Here is a 25,578-nt window from a genome sequence, read left to right as displayed (position 1 = left end):
GACAACCTCCGGCCAATAACCAATAGCAGGATCTGGATACCCATATTGGCTCCCACATGTTCCACGATGATCTCATCGGATGAACCACGATGTCGGGGATTCAATCAATCCCGTATTCAATTCCCTTTGTCCATCAGTATGTTACTTGCCCGAGATTCGATCGTCGGTATCCCCATACCTCGTTCAATCTTGTTATGGCAAGTCTCTTTACTCGTTCCATAATGCATGATCCCGTGGCTAACTCCTTAGTCACATTGAGCTCATTACGATGATGCATTACCGAGTGGGCCCAGAGATACCTCTCCGTCATATGGAGTGACAAATCCTAGTCTCGATTTGTGCCAACCCAACAGACACTTTCGGAGATACCTGTAGTGCACCTTTATAGCCACCCAGTTACGTTGTGACGTTTGATACACCCAAAGCATTCCTATGGTATCCGGGAGTTGCACAATCTCATGGTCTAAGGAAATGATACTTGACATTAGAAAAGCTCTAGCAAATGAACTACACGATCTTGTGCTATGCTTAGGATTGGGTCTTGTCCATCACATCATTCTCCTAATGATGTGATCCCGTTATCAACGACATCCAATGTCCATGGTCAGGAAACCACAACCATCTATTGATCAACGAGCTAGTCAACTAGAGGCTTACTAGGGACGTATTATGGTCTGTGTATTCACACATGTATTACGGTTTCTAATTAATACAATTATAGCATGAACAATAGACAATTATCATGAACAAGGAAATATAATAATAACCATTTTATTATTGCCTTTAGGGCATATTTCCAATAGTCTCCCACTTGCACTAGAGTCAATAATCTAGTTCACATCGCCATGTGATTAACACTCATAGTTCACATCGCCATGTGACTAACACCCGAAGAGTTTACTAGTCAATAATCTAGTTCACATCGCTATGTGATTAACACCCAAGAGTTTACTAGAGTCGGTAATCTAGTTCACATCACCATGTGATTAGCACTCAGTGAGTTCTAGGGTTTGATCATGTTGTGCTTACGAGAGAGGTTTTAGTCAACGGGTCTGCAACATTCAGATCCGTGTGTTCTTCGCAAATCTCTATTTCATATTATAGATGTGGCTACTATGCTCCACTTGGAGCTATTCCAAATGGTTGCTCCACTATACGTATCCGGTTTTCTACTCAGAGTCATCCGGATAGGTGTTAAAGCTTGCATCGACGTAACCCTTTACGCCGAACTCTTCATCACCTCCATAATCGAGAAACATTTCCTTATTCCTAAGGACAATTTGACCGTTGTCCAATGATTCACTCCTGGATCACTCTTATACCCCCTTGCCAGACACATGGCAAGGCACATAGCGGTACACAACATGGCATATCGTATAGAGCCTATGGCTAAGGCATAGTGGACGACTTTCGTCCTTTCTCTTTCTTCTGCCGTGGTCGAGCTTCAAGTCTTAACTTCACACCTTACAACTCAGGCAAGAGCTCCTTCTTTGACTGATCCATCTTGAACTCCTTCAAGATCATGTCAAGGTATGTGCTCTGTGAAAGTCTTATCAGGCGTCTTGATCTATCTCTTATAGATCTTGATACCCAAAATGTAAGCAGTTCTACACAGGTCTTCCTTTGAAAAAAAATCCATTCAAACAACCCTTTATGCTTTCCAGAAATTCTACATCATTTCCGATCAACAATATGTCATCCACATATACTTATCAAAATGTTGTAGTGCTCCCACTCACTTTCTTGCAAATACAAGTTTCTTGTAAACTTTGTATAAACCCAAATGCTTTGATCACCTCATCAAAGCGTATGTTCCAACTCCGAGATGCTTGCTCCAGTCCATAGAAGGATCGCTGGAGTTTGCATACCTTTTAGCATCCTTATGATCGACAAAACCTTTTGGTTGTATCACATACAGCCTTTCCTCATGGAAACCGTCAAGGAAACTTTGTTTTGACATCCATCTGCCAGATTTCGTAAATGAAAATGCAGCAACTGCTAACATAATTCTAACAAACTTTAGCATCGCTATGATTGAGAAAGTCTCATCACAGTCAACTCCTTGAACTTGTCGGAAACTTCTTTGAGACAAGTCGAGCTTCACAAATGGTGATATTACCATCAGCGTCTGTCTTCTTCTTAAAGATCCAATTATTCTCAATGGCTTGCCGATCACCGGGCAAGTCCACCAAAGTCCATACTTTGTTCTCATACATGGATCCTATCTCGGATTTCATGGCTCCTTGCCATTTGTTGGAATCCGGGCCCACCATCGCTTCTCCATAGCTCATAGGTTCATCGTTGTCCAACAATCATGACCTTTAAGACAGGGTTACCACTCAGAAGTTGTACACACCCTTGTCGACCTACGAGGTTCGATAGTAACTTGATCTGAAGCTCCATGATCATCATCATTAGCTTTCTCTTCAACTGAGGTAGGTGCCACAGAAACATCTTTCTGTGTTGCGCTACTCTCTGATTGAAGTAAAGGTTCAACAACCTCATCAAGTTCTATCTTCCTCCCACTCAATTCTTTTGAGAGAAACCCTTTCTCGAGAAAGGACCTGTTCCTAGCGACAAACATTTTGCCGTCAGATCTGAGATAGAAGGTATACCCAATCGTCTTCTTTGGGTATTCTATGAAGACACAATTGTCCGCTTTGGGTTCGAGCTTTTCTGGCTGAAGTCTTTCGACATAAGCATCATAGCCCCAAACCTTAAGAAACAACAACTCAGGTTTCTTGCCAAACCATAGTTCATACGGTGTCGTCTCCACGGACTTAGATGGTGCCCTATTTAAAGTGAATGTAATTGTCTCGAATGCATAACCCCAAAATTATAGCGGTAGATCGGTAAGAGACATCATAGATCGCACCATCCAATAGGGTGCGATTACGACGTTCGGACTCACCATTACGCTATGGTGTTTCAGGTCGCGTCAACTGTGAAACGATTCCACCTTGTCTTTAGTGATTGCCAAACTCATAACTTAGATACTCTCCCCTTGATCAGATCGTAGGAACTTGATCTTCTTGTTATGATGATTCTCAACTTCACTCTAAAATTGCTTAAACTTTTCAAACGTTTCAGACTTATGTTTCATTAAGTAAATATACCCATATCTACTCAATTCATCGGTGAAGGTGAGAAAATAACGATATCCACTACACGCGTCAACACTCATCGGACCACACACATCAGCATGTGTGATTTCCAACAAGTCACTTGCCCGTTCCATCGTTCCAGAAAATGGGGTTTTAGTCATCTTGCCAATGAGCATGGTTCGCATGTGTCAAGTGATTCAAAATCAAGTGACTTCAAAAGTCCATCGGCATGGAGGTTCTGCATGCGCTTGTAACACCCTGAGAATCATGCTACAGTAACCCCCTGTGATTAAGCTAATCATGTTGCTAAACAGGGCTAGATCACATTTGAACCACACCCTTGTCAAACTCCTAGTTCAAACTTCAAATATAGTTAAAGTGGAAAATAAAAGTTTTCAAAAATTCAAACAAAAATGTTCAGTGGGTTCTAAATAATACACTGGTAATTATGGTGGAGAAAACACATTTTTATAAAATGTCTAAATACTTTTAAATGAAATAAAACAGAAAAGGAAATAAGTAAATAAAAAGAAAACAGAAAACAAACAGAACAGAAAAGGAAGAAAAAAGGAAAAGGCCCTTCCCCCCTCACTGGACCCGTGGCCCAAACTAGGCCTTCCCCCCCCCACTGACCCCCGGCCCAATCTGGGCCGCGACCCCCGACCCCGGCCCAGCCCACTCTCCCCCTCGCCCCTTCCCTGTTCCCCCGACCGGGGGCGGAACAGTGGCCGTCCCCGCCGCACCCCCTCGCCGGCGACGGGGAGGATAAGGGCGCCAGCTCCCCCGCCTCCTCGGGCCTCTCTCCCACTCGCCCCCGCTCTCCCTCGGCCTCTGCGCCTTCTCCCCCGCCAGATCCCCCTCCCTCTCCCCTCCGTTCCCCTCTGCCCGAGCGCGCTCGCCGCCGTTCACCGTAGTTCCCGCGGCCACCGTGCCCAGATCGCCCCGACGACGTGGCCGAACGACTCCCCGCCGTCGACTACGCCGACTGCGCCATCGGGAACGAGCCGAGCGCCACTGCATCGACCTCCCCGAGCTCGTCTTCCCCGCACGTCCGCCGTCGATCGTCGCCGACTCCGGCTACCCCGCGCCCTCCCCGAGCTCGCTGCCACTCCCCACGGCTCCACTGTGAGCTCCTCTACCTCCTCCCCCTCTCCGCTAGCTCGCCCGCGCTCCGTAGCTGCTCCCCCACGCGCGCCCGAACGCCGCGCCGCGGAGCTCGCCGCCGGCGGGTCTCCGGTGACCAATTGGTCACGGGGTTAAGCTCGTTGCACTCCCCGCCGTACGTAGATGCCCCCCAGCCCATACGCTTGCCCGTTCGCGCGCTCTAGCGTAGCTTCCGTCGGGCACCCGTAGCACCTCGCCGCCGGCGAGTTCATAGCGCTCGTCTCCGGCCGTTCCAGCCCCTCCGACCACCGCCGTTGGACGCGTGACGTCGAGCCGCGTCGAACGCGCCAAGCCCCGCCCCCGCAAACCCACTGTGGGCGAAACCCGAAGCACACCCGCGCATCGCCGCCGCGTTGGAGCTCGCCGGAGCCCCTCTCCGGTGCCCTGCCGACGTGGCCGGCCGGGCCCCCCTGGCTCACTGCCAGTGGCCCCCACGGGCCCTAGTTGACTGGGTTGACCCAGTCAACTGCTGACTGGGCAGGCCCAGTCACTGACATGCGGGCCCCGCCGCAATAATTAAAAAAAAGAAAAGAAAAAGAAAATGTTTTATAAATAAAAATAATTAGTTTAATTAATCTCTCACTGACAGGTGGGCCCAGTAGTTAATTAACTAAAAACTAATTAGTTTAATTCTCTGTTAACCCACTGTCTATGACAGGTGGGTCCCCCTTGTCAGTTTGACCAGTCAACCCGGACTGTTGACCGCTGACGTCACTCCTACGTCATGCTGACGTCATATCCCTTTTTCTGTTAATTAAATAATTCCAGAAATTCAAATAAACTTTGAAAATTCATATCTTTTAAACCGTAACTCGGATTAAAATGTTTTATATATGAAAGTTGCTCAGAACGACGAGACGAATCTGAATACGCAGTCCGTTCGTCCACCACACCTCCCTAACCTATCGAACTAGCAACTTTCCCCCTCCGGTCCGTCTGTCCGAAAACGCGAAACATCGGGAATACCTCCCGGATGTTCCCCCCTTTGCCGGTACCACCTGCTGTCGCGTTAGGACACCCCTAGCACCGCTCACTGTCATGTCACGCATCGTCATGCTTATGTTTGCATTGTATTTACTGTTTCTTCCCCCTCTTCTCTCTGGTAGACTACGAGACCGACACTGCTGCTGCCCAGTTCGACTACGGAGTCGACGACCCCTCCTACTTGCCAGAGCAACCAGGCAAGCCCCCCCCCTTTGATCACCAGATATCGCCTACTCTAATCTCTACTGCTTGCATTAGAGTAGTGTACCATGTTACTGCTTTTCGATATCCTATTCTGATGCATAGCCTATCCTTGCTACTATTGTTACTACCTTTACCTGCAATCCTACATGCTTAGTATAGGATGCTAGATTTCCATCAGTGGCCCTACATTCTTGTCCGTCTGCTGTGCTATACTATCGGGCCGTGATCACCTGGGCGGTGAACACGGGCATTACTTAAATACTATATACATGACACGTGTGATGACTAAAGTCGGGTCGGCTCGTAGGAGTACCCGCAAGTGGATCTTTGTGGCGGAGCGACAGGGCAGGTTGAGACCGCCTAGGTGAGAGGTGGGCCTGGCCCTGGTCGGCGTTCGCGGATACTTAACACGCTTAACGAGATCTTGGTATTTGATCTGAGTCTGGCCATTTGGTCTATACGCACTAACCATCTACGCGGGAGTAGTTATGGGTATCCCGACGTCGTGGTATCAGCCGAAACTCTTTTGACGTCAGCGACTGAGTGGCGCGCGCCGGATTGGACTGGAACGCCACTAGGCTAGGTCTACTTCCGGCCGCGTACGCAACGTGCAGGTGTGCATAGGGCGATGGGCCCAGACCCCTGCGCGCATAGGTTTAGACCGGCGTGCTGGCCTCTCTGTTGAGACTAGGTGGGGCTGCGACGCGTTGATCTTACGAGGCCGGGCATGACCCAGAAAAGTGTGTCCGGCCAAATGGGATCGAGCGTGTTGGGTTATGTGGTGCACCCCTGCAGGGAAGTTTATCTATTCGAATAGCCGTGTCCCTCGGTAAAAGGACGACCCGGAGTTGTACCTTGAGCTTATGACAACTAGAACTGGATACTGAATAAAATACACCCTTCCAAGTGCCAGATACAACCCGGTGATCGCTCTCTAACAGGGCGACGAGGAGGGGATTGCCGGGTAGGTTTATGCTATGCGATGCTACTTGGAGGACTTCAATCTTCTCTCTTCTACATGCTGCAAGATGGAGATGTCCAGAAGCGTAGTCTTCGCCAGGGCTAGCTACCCCCCTCTTATTCCGGCATTCTGCAGTTCAGTCCACTGATATGCCTCTTTACACATATACCCATGCATATGTAGTGTAGCTCCTTGCTTGCGAGTACTTTGGATGAGTACTCACGGTTGCTTTTCTCCCTCCTTTCCCCTTTCTATACCGGATTGTCGCAACCAGATGCTGGAGTTCAGGAGCCAGACGCCACCGTCGACGACGACACCTACGACACTGGAGGTGCCTACTACTACGTGCAGGCCGCTGACGACGACCAGGAGTAGTTAGGAGGTCCCAGGCAGGAGGCCTTGCCTTTTCGATCGTTGCTACTTTTGTGCTAGCCTTCTTAAGGCAAACTTGTTTAACTTATGTCTGTACTCAGATATTGTTGCTTCCGCTGACTCGTCTGTGATCGAGCACTTGTATTCGAGCCCTCGAGGCCCCTGGCTTGTATTATGATGCTTGTATGACTTATTTATGTTTTAGAGTTGTGTTGTGATATCTTCCCGTGAGTCCCTGATCGTGGTCGTACACATTTGCGTGCATGATTAGTGTACGGTCAAATCGGGGGCGTCACAAGTTGGTATCAGAGCCGACTGCCTGTAGGAACCCCCCTTCCACACTCCTTGGCCGAAGTCGAGTCTAGTCCTTGCAAAACTTTTACTAACATGGCTGTGCGGCTTACGGGCCCACGTCGCCATTGGGTGGTACTAGGATCTTTTACTCCTCGACCTTTACTCTGGGACTCTGAACTCTCTTCTACTCGGGTTAAACGACTTTACTAACTCTAACACTAGGATCCCGTGACCGCGTTCACCCCAAAGATGGATAAGCCATAGTTGTTTCTTAGAATAGTATTTTGAACAATGCACACACTGTCATTTGACTCCTTTGAAACGTCTTTGCTTTCAGATGGAACCCACGAGGCAGGTCGTTCGCCACACGATGGCCATTGGTGCCTCGGGATCACCTGCGGTGCTAGCTGAGATGATGACCTATCTGGGTTATCGCTGGCACCCTGAGTTCACCGTCTACGAGGAGTTCCAGGACTTTAACCAGGAGCAGTACCGTGCCATCGTCCACCTCTACTCTCGGGAGTACGACTCCACTACTGTGCTGCACACCGCACATGGTGTTGGTGTGACCATCGATATGGCTGTCCACGATGCACCCTATGCTGCTCTGACACGTCTTCGTGGAGAGTATCAGGAGTTGGACACCTCCCCTTTCAGGCACATTGCTATCGCCTCTGATGTTGGTACGGAGGGATACTATACTGCTGCCTACTCCACTGTCACCCGGGAGCCCTTCTACCATCAGCACCTGGTTCTGCATGCTGATGGGCTGGATCGAGCTAACCGAGCTCTTCGCCACGAGATGTACACCACCCGTCAGCACCTTTACTGTGCTCTGACGCTACTGCACCCCTTTGTCCGGTCTGGACAGGTACCGCGTACTGCGATCTACCCAGCCAGGACCGTGATGCCCCACGGTGTTGGTTGGCCAGAGGTGGGAGGCTACTCTCCCGCACTTGGTCCTTTTCTGCCACCTGAGCACCGGGCTCTACACCTGAGTATCCGCGGCCCCCAGTCTGCTGACGTGGAGGATTATCCGTTACCTCACTACCAGCTGTCGGGCTACGATTACCTCCACAGTACCTCTTGGGACTGATGTAGGCTTGCTTGTAGTATTAGTTGCAGTCGCCGCGAGCCTGTGTGCCGCCTATGATGTTTTAGTCTATGTACTGAACTCTATGTACTGAACTCTATGCATGGCCCCTTTTGTAAGTTATGCCGACTACTATGTAGTAGCTATCGTGCTCCATTCATTGTGCATGTTTCATCATGAATGATTCTTGTCATTGCAAATTTTCTCAATGCTGAACTACCCCTGTTATATATTAGCAGGATGGTTAGACCAGGTGGTCGTGGTCGTGGTGGCGATGCCCCACCACCACCTGAGTACATGGCTGGTATGATCCAACAGTTTGAACTGAACCGCCAATTCATGGAAAATATGATGGCTCAGTTTCCTCGCCCCAATATGAACCAACAGCCAGCTCAAGTGACTCTTCAAGATTTCATACGCCTGAACCCAACCATCTACCGCAGCTCAACTCAGCCTCTGGATGCTGATGACTGGCTCCGTGACATCACCTATGAGATGGAGTCTGCTGATGTAGCCCCTGCCAGCTATGTCACCTTTGCTTCCTTCTTCTTGAAGGGACCCGCAGCTCAATGGTGGGACAGCCACAGGCGTACTCTGCCAGCTGGAACAATCATCACATGGCCAGACTTCCAAGCTGCTTTCCGTGCCCGCTTCATTCCTCAAGGAGTCATGGACCGGAAGAAGCGTGAGTTCCGCAACCTCACCCAAGGCAACAAAACTGTCGAAGCTTATCAGCGGGAGTTTCTGGACTTGTCCCGCTATGCTGAAGAAGACATTGCAACTGATGCACGCAGACAGGAGAAGTTCCGTGATGGCCTTCAAGCTGACATCAAGCTCGCACTTCTAGTGCATGACTTCGCCGATTTCGCCACCTTGGTGAACAAGGCCATCAATGTTGAAACTGGTCTGCAGGAATACCAGAGCTCACACAGGCGCAACCGTGACACGGGCTCATCTTCGGGCCCGCCCTCACAGAAGCGTAAGATATGGATCCCGAACAGCATGTATCGTCCAAATGCTTCTGCCCCAAAGCAGACCTATGCTGCCCCTCGTCTGCCTACACCACCGTCCAGGCAGTCAAGACTTCCAGCTCCACCATCCCAAGCTCCTGTTCCCACTCCGAATAATGGCTTGTGCTTCAGGTGTGGTCAACCAGGGCACCGTGCTAAAGAATGCAACCAGAACCAGAATCAACTGGCCCTTCCAGCAACTGGCCGTGGTAACAATCAGCCCCGCAACAACAATGCTAAGTCTTATGGTCGTGCTCATGCCAACCACGTTGATCTCAACGAAGCTCAAGACCAGCCTGCTACTGTGATGGGTACACTCCTCGTAAATTCAGTACCAGCATCCGTTTTATTTGATACAGGTGCATCGCATTCATTCATGTCAGAAGATTTTGCATACAAGCACGACGTTAAATGCGAGGAGATGAACACCTCTGTATTGGTCAAAACCCCCGTGGGACAGTGTCAAACCTCCTTGGTTGGCATCGATGTCCCCGTGGAAATCGAAGGGCTGGAATTCTATGCCTCTCCCATTATCCTGAAGACGTCTAACATCGACCTCATCTTGGGTATGGATTGGTTGAAAGCGCATACTGCTTCTATAGTTTGCGCCACTAAAACCGTCCATCTGCTACACCCTTCAGATGAAATAGTTGCTTACCAAGCTAATCTGGTGCAAAATGCTGAGGCAAGGCTCTATGCATTGAATGCATTGAACGCTGCACCACTCGAGGGCATTGAAAATATTCCCGTCGTGCGTGAATTCCTCGACGTCTTCCCTGAAGAACTTCCAGGGATTCCCCCTGCTAGAGCTGTCGAATTCATCATCAACTTGAAACCAGGCACCACTCCTATAGCCAAGCGACCCTACAAAATGCCGCCGCATGAACTCCTTGAGCTTAAGGAGGAAATCGACAAGTCTCTTCGCAAAGGATTCATTCGCCCAAGTTGCTCTCCTTGGGGAGCACCTTCTCTCTTTGTCAAGAAGAAGGATGGGACAAACCGGTTAGTTCAAGACTACCGTCCTATAAACCAAGCTACCATTCAGAATAAATACCCTCTTCCTCGGATCAATGATCTGTATGATCAACTGGCGGGTTCGTCAGTGTTCTCTAAGCTCGACTTGAGGTTGGGCTACCACCAGATCCGTGTTCGCGAAGAGGATATCCCAAAGACCGCCTTCGTGACTCGCTATGGTTCATACGAGTACACCGTCATGTCTTTCGGTTTAACCAATGCTCCAGCCACCTTCTCTCGTCTGATGAACTATATATTCATGGATTACCTCGACAAGTTCGTCGTGGTTTATCTGGATGATATCCTGGTATTCTCCAAGAACGAAGAAGAACATGCTGAACATCTTCGACTTGTGCTGGAAAAACTACGAGAACATCAACTATATGCCAAGTTCTCTAAATGTGAATTCTGGCTACCCGAAGTAACCTATCTTGGGCATGTCATCTCTAAGGATGGTATTGCCGTCAACCCCGAGCGAGTTCAGGCTATTCTTGATTGGACTCCTCCCAAGAACGTTAAGCAAGTCAGAAGTTTTCTCGGTCTCGCCAGCTATTGCCGTCGATTTGTCGAGAACTTCTCTAAGATCGCCAGGCCTCTGACTACCCTGTTGCATAAGGGTGTCAAGTTCCAATGGACAGACAAATGTCAGGAAAGTTTCCAAGCACTCAAAGACAAGTTGACTTCTGCTCCAGTTCTAGCTCCACCTGATACTAAGAAGGACTTTGTCATTTACTGCGACGCTTCCCGTCAAGGATTAGGCTGTGTCCTAATGCAAGACCGCAAGGTGATTGCTTATGCCTCTCGACAATTGCGCCCTCACGAAGAGAACTACCCAGTTCACGACCTCGAACTTGCTGCTGTCATTCATGCGCTGAAGCAGTGGCGACATTACCTTCTCGGTAATCGTTGCGAGATCTTCACTGACCACCAAAGTCTGAAGTATCTGTTTACTCAGCCAGATCTGAACCTCCGTCAACAGAGATGGATGGAGCTCGTTGCAGACTTTGACTTGGGTATTTCCTATACTCCAGGCAAGGCTAATGTAATGGCTGATGCCTTGAGCCGCAAGTCTTACTGCAACCACCTCCAGGTTCATAAAGTTCAGCCCTCACTTGTTGAAGAATTCAGGAAGCTGAACCTCCATATTGTTCCTCCGGGTGCACTCGCTCCCCCTCCTAAGGAGTTCCGCAAGATGAACCTCCGTGTTGTTCCCCAGGGTTCCCTCAATACCCTGGTCGTCGAACCAGATCTCCTGGACTCCATCAAGAGAATACAGGGGTATGACTCTGAAGCCCACAAGATTAAGCGCTACCTCGCAGAAGGAAAGCCCTCATTCTTCACCATTTCTGAAGATGGCGCCCTATACTTCAAGGGCCGCCTAGTGGTGCCATGTGCAGAGAAAAACCTGGATATGACACAGGAAGTTATGAAAGAAGCTCATGATACGCCTCTTTGTATCCATCCTGGTAGTACAAAGATGTATCAAGATATCCGTCAGAGATTCTGGTGGACTAATATGAAGCAAGACATTGCTCGTTATGTTGCTGAGTGTGACGTTTGCCGTCGTATCAAAGCAGAACATCAAAGGCCTGCTGGAACTCTGCAACCTATCTCTATTCCTGAATGGAAATGGGACCATGTTGAGATGGACTTCGTCACTGGATTTCCCAAATCGCAAAAAGGTAATGATGCTATTCTTGTCGTCATTGACCGGCTTTCCAAAGTTGCACATTTCCTGGCAGTCAAAGAAACGATCACTGCTAGCCAGTTGGCAACGCTCTATATGTCCAGGATTGTTTCACTCCACGGTATTCCATTGGTTATCAGTTCAGACCATGGCAGCTTATTCACTTCAAGATTCTGGGCAAGTTTCCAAGAAGCTATGGGCACTCATCTGTCATTTAGTACTGCGTTTCATCCTCAATCGCAAGGACAAGTTGAACGCGTCAATCAAGTTCTCGAAGACATGCTTCGAGCTTGCGTTATTTCCTTCGGCAAGAAATGGGAGGAATCTCTCCCGTATGCTGAGTTCTCTTATAATAATAGCTATCAAGCTAGTCTGAAGATGGCCCCCTTCGAAGTGTTATATGGACGAAAGTGCCGAACCCCTCTGAACTGGTCAGAAACTGGGGAACGTCCACTCTTCGGTCCGGATATTATCCAAGATGCCGAAGAACAAGTCCGCATTATTCGCGAGAATCTCAAGACTGCTCAGTCACGTCAGAAGAGTCAGTATGACCGTCATCATAAAGACATGGTCTATCAACCTGGCGAAAAGGCTTATCTTCGAGTCACACCTATGAAGGGTGCTCACCGCTTCGGGATCAAGGGCAAACTAGCTCCTCGCTATATTGGCCCATTCACTATTCTTGAAAGGCGTGGAAAAGTGGCATACCAACCGGAGCTACCGCCGAACCTTTCTCAGGTTCACGATGTGTTCCATGTGTCACAGCTCCGCCGTTGCTTCAAGGATCCAATCCGAGCTGTGGATCACGAAGTGCTCGAAGTGCAGCAAGACCTCTCCTATAAGGAGCATCCGGTCCGCATTCTCGACCAAGCTGAACGCCGCACACGTCAGAAGGCGATCAAGTTTCTCAAAGTCCAGTGGTCGCACCATTCTGAAGATGAGTCCACTTGGGAACGAGAGGATCGTCTGCGCGAAGAATACCCCGCACTGTTTCCTTCTACCTCCTAAATCTCGGGACGAGATTTCTTGTAGTGGAGGAGATTTGTAACACCCTGAGAATCATGCTACAGTAACCCCCTGTGATTAAGCTAATCATGTTGCTAAACAGGGCTAGATCACATTTGAACCACACCCTTGTCAAACTCCTAGTTCAAACTTCAAATATAGTTAAAGTGGAAAATAAAAGTTTTCAAAAATTCAAACAAAAATGTTCAGTGGGTTCTAAATAATACACTGGTAATTATGGTGGAGAAAACACATTTTTATAAAATGTCTAAATACTTTTAAATGAAATAAAACAGAAAAGGAAATAAGTAAATAAAAAGAAAACAGAAAACAAACAGAACAGAAAAGGAAGAAAAAAAGGAAAAGGCCCTTCCCCCCTCACTGGACCCGTGGCCCAAACTAGGCCTTCCCCCACCCCACTGACCCCCGGCCCAATCTGGGCCGCGACCCCCGACCCCGGCCCAGCCCACTCTCCCCCTCGCCCCTTCCCTGTTCCCCCGACCGGGGGCGGAACAGTGGCCGTCCCCGCCGCACCCCCTCGCCGGCGACGGGGAGGATAAGGGCGCCAGCTCCCCCGCCTCCTCGGGCCTCTCTCCCACTCGCCCCCGCTCTCCCTCGGCCTCTGCGCCTTCTCCCCCGCCAGATCCCCCTCCCTCTCCCCTCCGTTCCCCTCTGCCCGAGCGCGCTCGCCGCCGTTCACCGTAGTTCCCGCGGCCACCGTGCCCAGATCGCCCCGACGACGTGGCCGAACGACTCCCCGCCGTCGACTACGCCGACTGCGCCATCGGGAACGAGCCGAGCGCCACTGCATCGACCTCCCCGAGCTCGTCTTCCCCGCACGTCCGCCGTCGATCGTCGCCGACTCCGGCTACCCCGCGCCCTCCCCGAGCTCGCTGCCACTCCCCACGGCTCCACTGTGAGCTCCTCTACCTCCTCCCCCTCTCCGCTAGCTCGCCCGCGCTCCGTAGCTGCTCCCCCACGCGCGCCCGAACGCCGCGCCGCGGAGCTCGCCGCCGGCGGGTCTCCGGTGACCAATTGGTCACGGGGTTAAGCTCGTTGCACTCCCCGCCGTACGTAGATGCCCCCCAGCCCATACGCTTGCCCGTTCGCGCGCTCTAGCGTAGCTTCCGTCGGGCACCCGTAGCACCTCGCCGCCGGCGAGTTCATAGCGCTCGTCTCCGGCCGTTCCAGCCCCTCCGACCACCGCCGTTGGACGCGCGACGTCGAGCCGCGTCGAACGCGCCAAGCCCCGCCCCCGCAAACCCACTGTGGGCGAAACCCGAAGCACACCCGCGCATCGCCGCCGCGTTGGAGCTCGCCGGAGCCCCTCTCCGGTGCCCTGCCGACGTGGCCGGCCGGGCCCCCTGGCTCACTGCCAGTGGCCCCCACGGGCCCTAGTTGACTGGGTTGACCCAGTCAACTGCTGACTGGGCAGGCCCAGTCACTGACATGCGGGCCCCGCCGCAATAATTAAAAAAAAGAAAAGAAAAAGAAAATGTTTTATAAATAAAAATAATTAGTTTAATTAATCTCTCACTGACAGGTGGGCCCAGTAGTTAATTAACTAAAAACTAATTAGTTTAATTCTCTGTTAACCCACTGTCTATGACAGGTGGGTCCCCCTTGTCAGTTTGACCAGTCAACCCGGACTGTTGACCGCTGACGTCACTCCTACGTCATGCTGACGTCATATCCCTTTTTCTGTTAATTAAATAATTCCAGAAATTCAAATAAACTTTGAAAATTCATATCTTTTAAACCGTAACTCGGATTAAAATGTTTTATATATGAAAGTTGCTCAGAACGACGAGACGAATCCGAATACGCAGTCCGTTCGTCCACCACACCTCCCTAACCTATCGAACTAGCAACTTTCCCCCTCCGGTCCGTCTGTCCGAAAACGCGAAACATCGGGAATACCTCCCGGATGTTCCCCCCTTTGCCGGTACCACCTGCTGTCGCGTTAGGACACCCCTAGCACCGCTCACTGTCATGTCACGCATCGTCATGCTTATGTTTGCATTGTATTTACTGTTTCTTCCCCCTCTTCTCTCTGGTAGACTACGAGACCGACACTGCTGCTGCCCAGTTCGACTACGGAGTCGACGACCCCTCCTACTTGCCAGAGCAACCAGGCAAGCCCCCCCCCCCCCTTTGATCACCAGATATCGCCTACTCTAATCTCTACTGCTTGCATTAGAGTAGTGTAGCATGTTACTGCTTTTCGATATCCTATTCTGATGCATAGCCTATCCTTGCTACTATTGTTACTACCTTTACCTGCAATCCTACATGCTTAGTATAGGATGCTAGATTTCCATCAGTGGCCCTACATTCTTGTCCGTCTGCTGTGCTATACTATCGGGCCGTGATCACCTGGGCGGTGAACACGGGCATTACTTAAATACTATATACATGACACGTGTGATGACTAAAGTCGGGTCGGCTCGTAGGAGTACCCGCAAGTGGATCTTTGTGGCGGAGCGACAGGGCAGGTTGAGACCGCCTAGGTGAGAGGTGGGCCTGGCCCTGGTCGGCGTTCGCGGATACTTAACACGCTTAACGAGATCTTGGTATTTGATCTGAGTCTGGCCATTTGGTCTATACGCACTAACCATCTACGCGGGAGTAGTTATGGGTATCCCGACGTCGTGGTATCAGCCGAAGCTCTTTTGACGTCAGCGACTGAGTGGCGCGCGCCGGATTGGACTGGAACGCCACTAGGCTAGGTCTACTTCCGGCCGCGTACGCAACGTGCAGGTGTGCATAGGGCGATGGGCCCAGACCCCTGCGCGCATAGGTTTAGACCGGCGTGCTGGCCTCTCTGTTGAGCCTAGGTGGGGCTGCGACGCGTTGATCTTACGAGGCCGGGCATGACCCAGAAAAGTGTGTCCGGCCAAATGGGATCGAGCGTGTTGGGTTATGTGGTGCACCCCTGCAAGGAAGTTTATCTATTCGAATAGCCGTGTCCCTCGGTAAAAGGACGACCCGGAGTTGTACCTTGAGCTTATGACAACTAGAACTGGATACTGAATAAAATACACCCTTCCAAGTGCCAGATACAACCCGGTGATCGCTCTCTAACAGGGCGACGAGGAGGGGATTGCCGGGTAGGTTTATGCTATGCGATGCTACTTGGAGGACTTCAATCTTCTCTCTTCTACATGCTGCAAGATGGAGATGTCCAGAAGCGTAGTCTTCGCCAGGGCTAGCTACCCCCCTCTTATTCCGGCATTCTGCAGTTCAGTCCACTGATATGCCTCTTTACACATATACCCATGCATATGTAGTGTAGCTCCTTGCTTGCGAGTACTTTGGATGAGTACTCACGGTTGCTTTTCTCCCTCCTTTCCCCTTTCTATACCGGATTGTCGCAACCAGATGCTGGAGTTCAGGAGCCAGACGCCACCGTCGACGACGACACCTACGACACTGGAGGTGCCTACTACTACGTGCAGGCCGCTGACTACGACCAGGAGTAGTTAGGAGGTCCCAGGCAGGAGGCCTTGCCTTTTCGATCGTTGCTACTTTTGTGCTAGCCTTCTTAAGGCAAACTTGTTTAACTTATGTCTGTACTCAGATATTGTTGCTTCCGCTGACTCGTCTGTGATCGAGCACTTGTATTCGAGCCCTCGAGGCCCCTGGCTTGTATTATGATGCTTGTATGACTTATTTATGTTTTAGAGTTGTGTTGTGATATCTTCCCGTGAGTCCCTGATCTTGGTCGTACACATTTGCGTGCATGATTAGTGTACGGTCAAATCGGGGGCGTCACAGCGCTTTACACCAATATGACCTAAGCGGCAGTGCCACAAGAAAGTGGTACTATCATTATCAACTCTACATCTTTTGGCATCAATGTTATGAACATGTGTATCACTACGACCGAGATTCAATAAACCCTTCACATTGGGTGCATGACCATAGACGGTATTATTCATGTAAACAGAGTAACCATTATTCTCTGACTTAAATGAATAATCGTATTGCAATAAACATGATCTAATCATGTTCATGCTCATCGCAGACACCAATGCAAACAACATTTATTTGGGTTCAACATTAATCCCGAAGGTAGAGGGAGCGTGCGATGGTGATCATATCATCCTTGGAAACACTTCCAACACATATCGTCACCTCGCCCTTAGCTAGTCTCCGTTTATTCCGTAGCTTTTGTTTTGAGTTACCAATATTAGCAACTGAACCGGTATCTAATACCCATGTGCTACTAGGAGTACTAGTAAGGTACACATCAATAACACATATATCAAATATACTTTTGTTGAAGTTGCCAGCCTTCTTATCTACCAAGTATTTGAGGTAGTTCCGCTACTAGTGACCGTTCCCCTAATAGAAGCACTTCGTCTCGGGTTTGGGTTCCTGGGTTTCTTCACTGGAGTGGCAACTGGCTTGCCATTCATGAAGTTTCCCTTCTTGCCCTTGCCCTTCTTTGAAACCAGTGGTCTTGTTAACCATCAACACTTGATGCTCCTTCTTGACTTCTACCTTTACGGCCTTAAGCACGACGAACAGCTCCGGGATCAACTTCCCTTGCATGTTATAGTTCATCACGAAACTCTAGCAGCTTGGTGATAGTGACTGGAGAACTTTTGTGAATCACTTCTCTTATCTGGAAGATTAACTCCCACTTGATTCAAGTGATTGAAGTACCCAGACATTCTGAGCACATGCTCACTAGCTGAGCTATCCTCCTCCATCTTGTAGGCAAAGATCTTGTCAGAGGTCTCAAACCACTCAACACGGGCATGAGCCTGAAATACCAATTTCAGCTCTTGGAACATCTCATATGTTCCATGGCGTTCAAAACGCTTTTGGAGCCCCGACTCTAAGCCGCAAAGCATGGCACACTAAACTATCAGGTAGTCATCAGAACGTGTCTGCCAGATGTTCACAACATCCACAGACGACGCTAGAGGGGTTGGCACACCGATCGGTGCATCAAGGACAGAAGCCTTCTGTGTAGCAGTGAGGACAATCCTCAGACTACGGCCCTAGTCCGCACAATTGCTTACAATATCTTTCAATTTAGTCTTTCTCTAGGAACGTATTAAAACAGGGAGCTAAAGCATGAGCTATTAATCTACAACATATTCGCAAAGACAATTTTAGACTATGTTCATGATAATTAAGTTCATCAAATTATTAATGAACTCCCACTTAGATAGACATCCCTCTAGTCATCTAAGTGATACATGATCTGAATCGACTAGGCCGTGTCCGATCATCACGTGAGACAGACTAGTCATCAACGGTGAACATCTCCATGTTGATCGTATCTACTATACGACTCATGTTCGACCTTTCGGTCTCTCGTGTTCCGAGGCCATGTCTGTACATGCTAGGCTCGTCAAGTCAACCTAAGTGTTTTGCATGTGTAAATCTGGCTTACACCCGTTGTATTCGAACGTTAGAATCTATCACACCCGATCATCACGTGGTGCTTCGAAACAACGAACCTTCGCAACGGTGCACAGTTAGGGGGAACACTTTTCTTGAAATTTTAGTGAGGGATCATCTTATTTATGCTACCGTCGTTCTAAGAAAATAAGATGTAAACATGACAAACATCACATGCAAATCATAAAGTGACATGATATGACCAATATCATCTTGCGCCTTTTGATCTCCATCTTTGAGGCGCGGCATGATCACCTTCGTCACCGGCATGACACCATGATCTCCATCATGTCTTCATGAAGTTGTCTCGCCAACTATTACTTCTACTACTATGGCTAACGGTTAGCAATAAAGTAAAGTAATTACATGGCGTTTTCAGTGACACACAGGTCATACAATAAATTAAGACAACTCCTATGGCTCCTGCCGGTTGTCATCCTCATCGACATGCAAGTCGTGATTCCTATTACAAGAACATGGTCAATCTCATACATCACATATATCATTCATCACATCCTTTTGGCCATATCACATCACATAGCATACCCTGCAAAAACAAGTTAGACGTCCTCTAATTGTTGTTGCAAGTTTTACGTGGCTGCTATGGGTTTCTAGCAAGAAGGTTTCTTACCTACGCAAAAGCAACAACGGTGATATGCCAATTGCTATTTACCCTTCATAAGGACCCTTTTCATCGAATCCAATCCGACTAAAGTGGGCGAGACAGACACCCGCTAGCCACCTTATGCATCAAGTGCATGTCAATCGGTGGAACCTGTCTCACGTAAGCGTACGTGTAAGGTCGGTCCGGGCCGCTTCATCCCACAATGCCGCCGAATCAAGATAAGACTAGTAACGGTAAGAAAATTGAACAAATCATCGCCCACAACTACTTTGTGTTCTACTCGTGCATAGAATCTACGCATAGACCTAGCTCATGATGCCACTATTGGGGAACGTAGCAATAATTCAAAATTTTCCTACGTTTCACCAAGATCAATCTAGGAGATGCTAGCAACGAGAGAGAGGGAGTGCATCTTCATACCCTTTAAGATCCCTAAGCGGAAGCGTTACAAGAACGCAATTGACGGAGTCATACTCGCGGCGATTCAAATCGTGGAAGATCCGATCTAGCGCCAAACGGACGGCGCCTCCGCGTTCAACACACGTACAGCCCGGGGACGTCTCCTCCTTCTTGATCCAGCAAGGGGAGAGGAGAAGTTGAGGGAGAACTCCAGTAGCACGGCGGCGTGGTGGCGATGGAGCTCGTGGTTCTCCGGCAGAGCTTCGCTAAGCACTACGGAGGAGGAGGAGGAGTTGGAGGAGGAGAGGGCTGCGCCAGGGAAGGGGGTGCGGCTGACCTCTCTCTCCCTCACTATATATAGGGGGAAGGGGTGGAGGAGGCGCCCTAGGGTTCCCTAGGGGAGGGGTGGCGGCCATTGGGGAAACCCTAGATGGGTTTGGGCGCCCCCACCCCTAGGAAACTTGCCCCCCAAGCCGAGAGGGGCGGCTGCCCTAGGGGAGGCGCCCCCACCTCTCCAGGTTACGTGAGAGGGGTTGGGAGGGGCGCACAGCCCCTTAGTGGGCTGGTGTGCCCCCTCCCCTTGGCCCATAAGGCCCCCCAACGCTTGCCGGGGCCTCCGAAACACCTTTCGGTCACGCTGGTCGTCACCCGGTACTCCCAGAACAATTCCGGACTCCAATACCCTTCGTCCAATATATCGATCTTCACCTCCGGACCATTCCGGAGTTCCTCGTCACATCCGGGATCTCATCCGGGACTCCGAACAACCTTCGGTAACCACATACTATTTCCCATAACAACTCTAGCGTCACTGAACCTTAAGTGTGTAGACCCTACGGGTTCGGGAACCATGCAGACATGACCGAGACAACCTCTGGCCAATAACCAATAGCGGGATCTGGATACCCATATTGGCTCCCACATGTTCCACGATGATCTCATCGGATGAACCACGATGTCGGGGATTCAATCAATCCCGTATTCAATTCCCTTTGTCCATCGGTATGTTACTTGCCCGAGATTCGATCGTCGGTATCCCCATACCTCGTTCAATCTCGTTATGGCAAGTCTCTTTACTCGTTCCATAACGCATGATCCCGTGGCTAACTCCTTAGTCACATTGAGCTCATTATGATGATGCATTACCGAGTGGGCCCAGAGATACCTCACCGTCATACGGAGTGACAAATCCCAGTCTCGATTCGTGCCAACCCAACAGACACTTTCGGAGATACCTGTAGTGCACCATTATAGCCACCCAGTTACGTTGTGACGTTTGATACACCCAAAGCATTCCTATTGTATCCGGGAGTTGCACAATCTCATGGTCTAAGGAAATGATACTTGACATTAGAAAAGCTCTAGCAAACGAACTACACAATCTTGTGCTATGCTTAGGATTGGGTCTTGTCCATCACATCATTCTCCTAATGATGTGATCCCGTTATCAACGACATCCAATGTCCATGGTCAGGAAACCACAACCATCTATTGATCAACGAGCTAGTCAACTAGAGGCTTACTAGGGACATATTATGGTCTATGTTTTCACACATGTATTACGGTTTCTGATTAATACAATTATAGCATGAACAATAGACAATTATCATGAACAAGGGAATATAATAATAACCATTTTATTATTGCCTCTAGGGCATATTTCCAACACTGCCGCGCACCCGAACCAGTCAATTTTCCCACTCCTCTCCATCTGCGACTCCACTGCCGAGTCTTCCCCATCTCTGCGTCGTTCCAGTCTGGGGCCTCGCCGTCGTCCACCGGCCTTGGTGCGCTTGGCACGGTGTGGTCAACGTGGTCAACAACCGAGAGTCATCGGAAGATGACTGTACGTGAGAGGCTGACAGTGGGGACGCACCATGCCCATGGACGCATGCATGCAACTGCATCCTTTTTACCCTGAAAAATAATGTTTTCTCCCCCTGACTGCTGGGACCCACCAGCTACATCTTCGCACGCAAGGAAGTGCCTGACAGTCCGGACACACCTGGTCGAAGTGTACGTAGCGTTGTCATTCTGGTCGCGAACGTGTACGTACATACTGGTCGATGTAGAGGCGCACACGTGTCATAGTAGAGGTGCGCACGTGTCGTAGTAGAGGCGCGCACGTAGCATGTACACGTACGTACATCGGCCAGGGTGCAAGAAAGAAAATACGGCCACGTATGTACATACGGGTGGGGTCTCGAACGCCTACTCGCGCATACATACGGCCATGGCTCGTGTACATGGTTGGGTCGGAACGGAGAAGCTGCACCATCGTCGTGTTCATGGGGAGGCAACGGAATGCGTCGTGTTCATCAGGAGGCAACGAAACGCGTGTTGTTCATCGGGAGCCAACTGGCTTGGACGGAACAGCCGATAGAAACGAGGCCTGGCGTACCGCAGAACAGAGGAAACGGCCTTGTGTTCGACCGGCCACGGTCGAAACGGGATCCTGTTCATCGGGAGGGGTCTGACGTACCGCAAAACGGAGGAAACGGACCTCCTACGGTGGAAATTGGATCCTGTTGATCGGGAGGGTGGTGGCGTACCGCAAAACGGAGGAAACGGACTTGTGTTGGAGCGCTACGGTCGAAATGGGGTCCTGTTCATCGGGAGGGGTGTGGCGTACCACAAAACGGGACTCCACGGGATACTGTTCATCTCCACCATCGACTGCCTCCATGGGCTACTGTTCATCCACCGTCGACCTCCTCCAGCCTCCACCGTGCGCTCCTCCACCGGCTACTGTTCAACCAGCCCTCTCCACGGGGTCCTGTTCAACCACCCCTCCACGGGCTACTATTCATCCAGCCCTCCACCGGCTACTGTTCATCCAGCCCTCCACGGGGTCGTCCTATTCATCCAGCCCTCCACGGGGTCCTGTTCATCCACTGGCTCGATCGATCGGGGTACTGTTCATCCAGCAGCAACAGCCTCTACTACCACGGGGTCTTGTTCATCCAACCCCCCACCGAGAACTGTTCATCCAAACCCCCCCCCCCCAACAACGCTCACTGTTCATCCAGAGGCAGCATCGATCGGCTTCAGTTAGCAGCAGTAGCGAAGGAATCACTCGGGTTTAGTTAACAGCAAGGGATCGATCGATCGCTCGGGTTCAGTAATACGTAGCCTACAGTGCAATCGCTCGGGTTTAGTTAGAGCCCAACACCTCGCTCGGGTTCAGTTAGAGCCCAACGCCTCGCGCACACGCGCGTACATACGAGAGAAACGTGCATCGCTCGGCCCCCGACCACCCACCGTAACCGGGAACTCCCCGATATTTTCCTCGCCCTCGCTTCTACCACGGTTTTTTCCGTCATGGACGGCCCAAAGAATGTCATGCAGCTGCGTCTCCGGCCCGCCCAGGACGAAAAGCCCATTTTTTGTCATGATTTTATGTCATAGAAGTAGGAGCCCACCACATCTATGATGATACCGGGTTTTGTCACAATTATCATCAAAGCAGTGTCATAAGCATGACAGAAAAAAAATTCGTCCAGCCCAAAATGTCACGGATGTGTCTTTCTTTTGTAGTGGTAGGTAAGAACGGTTCTTACTAGAAGCCCGTAGCAGCCACGTAAAACTTGCAACAACAAAGTAGAGGATGTCTAACTTGTTTTTGCAGGGCATGTTGTGATGTGATATGGTCAAGACATGGTGTGATATAAGTTATTGTATGAGATGATCATGTTTTGTAAAAGTTATCGGCAACTAGCAGGAGCCTTATGGTTGTCGCTTTATTGTATGAAACGCAATCGCCATGTAATTGCTTTACTTTATCACTATGCGGTAGCGATAGTTGTAGAAGCAATAGTTGGCAAGACGACAACGACGCTACGATGGAGATCAAGGTGTCAACCGGTGACGATGGAGATCATAACCGTGCTTTGGAGATGGAGATCAAAGGCACAAGATGACGATGGCCATATCATGTCACATATTTTGATTGCATGCGATGTTTATCTTTTATGCATCTTATTTTGCTTAGTACGGCGGTAGCCATTATAAGATGATCCCTCACTAAATTTCAAGGTATAACTGTTCTCCCTGAGTATGCATCGTTGCCACAGTTCATCGTGCCGAGACACCACGTGATGATTGGGTGTGATAAGCTCTACGTTCACATACAACGGGTGTAAGACAGTTTTGCACATGCAGAATACTCAGGTTAAGCTTGACGAGCCTAGCATATGCAGGTATGGCCTCGGAACACTGAGACCGAAAGGTCGAACATGAATCATATAGTAGATATGATCAACATAGATATGTTCACCATTGAAAATTACTCCATCTCGCGTGATGATCGGACATGGTTTAGTTGATATGGATCACGTGATCATCAGATGACTAGAGGGATGTTTATCTAAGTGGGAGTTCTTAAGTAATATGATTAATTGAACTTTAATTTATCATGAACTTAGTCCTGATAGTTTTTGCATATCTAAGTTGTTGTAGATCAATGGCCCGTGCTACCGTTCCCTTGAATTTTAAAGCGTTCCTTGAGAAAGCTAAGTTGAATGATGATGGTAGCAACTACATGGACTGGGTCTGTAACTTGAGGATTATCCTCATTGCTGCACAGAAGAATTGCGTCCTGGAAGCACCGCTAGGTGCAAGGCCTGCTGCAGGAGCAACTCCGGATGTTATGAATGTCTGGCAAGCTAAATCTGATGACTACTCGATAGTTCAGTGTGCCATACGGCTTAGAATCGGGACTTCAAAGACGTTTTGAACGTCATGGATCATATGAGATGTTTCAGGAGTTGAAGTTAATATTTCAAGCAAATGCCCGAGTTGAGAGATATGAAGTCTCCAACAAGTTCTATGGCTGCAAAATGGAGGAGAACAGTTCTGTCAGTGAACACATACTCAGAATGTCTGGGTACCATAACCACTTGACTCAGCTGGGAGTTAATCTCCCGGATGTGTAACATCCCAAATTTTCAATTTGGAATGTTATACATTAGATCATCATGCATATCATATTTTACTACATTTTGTTTTGTGATCCTCGAAATTCTAAGCAACTCAAGGACCCACGAAGAGAGTTGGGGATTTCACGATTTTCATATTTGAGTTTTATCAAATATCGAAACAAGGATCATTTGTTTTAATTATTTTCTCTCCGAAAATATTTCATATCAAAATATATGAGAGGGGATAATATGACTTCTCCAAAAATAATGAAATATTGGAGGAAAAATATTAAAAACAAATATTTGATTTTATTTGGATTTTATTTGATTTTATTTGAATTAGGAAAAATACGCGTTTTTCAAAATTGCATTTTAGGCCCAAATAAATGTTCATCTTGTTCCAGATGACATTGCTACGGATGCAGCTAAGCAGGAGAAGTTTCTGGAAGGACTAAATGATGAGCTGAGCATGCAGTTGATAGTGGCAACTTTTAACAACTACCAGGAGTTGGTAGACAGAGCTCTCATGATTGAAGGGAAGCAGCAGCAGATTGAGAGCCATAAGAGGAAGTATGGACAAGGAAAGTACAGTACATGAGCTCATCAGAAGCCTCATTTTACCCCGAACTCGGGAGGACACCTTCAACATAACCACGGAGGTCACAATCACAATGGAGGGAGCTCGCACAATCATAGTGGCCCCAAGAATGGCAATGGGAACGGAGGAAGCAACGGACAGAACCGTACCAACCCAACAACCCCAGCCAAGAAGGATCTGAGCCACGTCACTTGCTACAAATGCCAGAAGACTGGACATTATGCCAATGAATGTCCTGAAGCTAAGAATTGGAATGGCAATGGAAGCTCGGGGAAGAAGCCGAACCCTTTCAACAGAGGACAAGTGAACCACGTTAACGTGGAGGAGGTTGAAGCACAGCCTGATGCAGTAATAGGTAAGTTTCTGGTTAAGTCATTTACTGCAATCGTTCTTTTTGATACTGGTGCATCACATTCATACATATCAAGGGGATTTGTGGATAAGTATAAGTTACCCACCAAAGTTCTTAGAACACCTATGTTAGTAACCTCGCCAGGAGCAGAGTATATGGCAAGCCAAGGATGTTTTCAGATGCCATTGGCCATAGGTAGGCCTGTTTTTCCCCTCAGACCTAATAGTTTTGGAGTCGCAAGGTTTGGATGTGATTTTGGGAATGGATTGACTATCGATGTATGGAGGAAACATCGATTGCGCTAGTAAGACGATCTTGCTTACTACCCCAGAAGGAAGAAGGATTAAGTATGTATCCCGGCATGTGCCGAAGAGG

This window comes from Aegilops tauschii, chromosome 4, assembly GCF_002575655.3.
Source record: "Aegilops tauschii subsp. strangulata cultivar AL8/78 chromosome 4, Aet v6.0, whole genome shotgun sequence".
Lineage (NCBI taxonomy): Eukaryota > Viridiplantae > Streptophyta > Magnoliopsida > Poales > Poaceae > Aegilops > Aegilops tauschii.
This window is presented reverse-complemented; position numbering follows the sequence as displayed.